The sequence below is a fragment of the Atta colombica genome, unplaced genomic scaffold, assembly GCF_001594045.1.
Source record: "Atta colombica isolate Treedump-2 unplaced genomic scaffold, Acol1.0 scaffold295, whole genome shotgun sequence".
NCBI lineage: Eukaryota > Metazoa > Arthropoda > Insecta > Hymenoptera > Formicidae > Atta > Atta colombica.
The window spans coordinates 222,787-224,163 of NW_017259398.1; positions in this window are offsets into that span (position 1 = coordinate 222,787).

The window sequence follows — 1,377 nt, forward strand, 5'->3', positions numbered from 1 at the left end:
CAAGTGAATTTCACACTGAGAAAAAAAGTCTTATAATAGCTATCAAATGTACTTTGTTTAGCGTTTAGTGTATGGTGCAATATTTAATAATATTAAACATAATGTAAGTAACCAATTGCTACTATCATTGCTATTTAATAATTTCTTAATATTTAAAAAAGAATATAGTTGATTTAACGCTAACTTTTCTTATATCAAACATTTAATCGAAATTATTTCAAAGTATTTAGTAATTACCATTTACATTTTATTTATTATTAGCAAACATTTTTTTCATTGTGTAAAAATTAGCGAAGAATCTATAAATATGCTATTGCTTGAGGTGTATACATTTTTTAATTAATTGCCAACAAGTGAGAACGAGAGTAAGCATAAGCTATGAGTTTCTCTACAAGAAAGCGTAAAGTTGTGTTTAACGTTTAATGCCAAACATCTCTCAAAGCAATTTCGTGCAAACTAGACGAAATTATCTAATAACATAGTATCGGTTGCATACTCACTGCTCCTTGGCGTTTCCGTTGTTCAGTACACCATTCGACAGAATGAAAAGTAAACTGATAACAATCCTCTGAAACACAAAATTGAGATCGTTACACTTAGACTATTCATACATGTATTTTGAATTAATTGATGATGTTGAGATTATGATTTCATTATACTAAAGTATCTATAACGATCTCTTGTTGATTTAAAATCGCAAACTTGATGCACGCACACATAACTCTTAATGGCATAATATTCAAATCACTAATTATGGGATTCAAAAAGCGTATAGAAGTCGAGATATTTTGAAATTTTTCACTTGCATTTTTAAACTGAATTATTCATAATAAAAGTCATATTTGTAATATTTATATATATCGTTTCTTAATATCGTGTTGACTTTATATGTTATTAATATTATTATTATATTACCATTGTCGAATCGCGTATTCGTCGTAAACGCGACTGTAAACGCGATTGTTGACAGTCAATTACTGTTTGATATCACTAACAGTGAATCGTCATTTATATGCTATTTTCTTTTCATTGAAGCGAATCTTGTAAAGCGACAATACCATGACGCAGTTCACGGCTGATGGTCACTTTCGCTGTATCTTTTTGGTGATACGCTTCATCTGTCGATCCATGACTAATATGACTTTAGAAATTATAGAGTCAGTAAACTATAAAGATAGTCTGGCCAAGTTCAATGTCATGGCAAAATTATTTGTTTTGCCAGACACTTTAATAAATAAATATTATATTATTTTTTAATCTTTTCAAATTTTTTAATACACAAGAAACTTTAATTTGTTATTACATAACAATTAAGAATTATAATAATATTATTTCACATTTTATTAAAAATATATCTATATTTATTTAAAACAATTT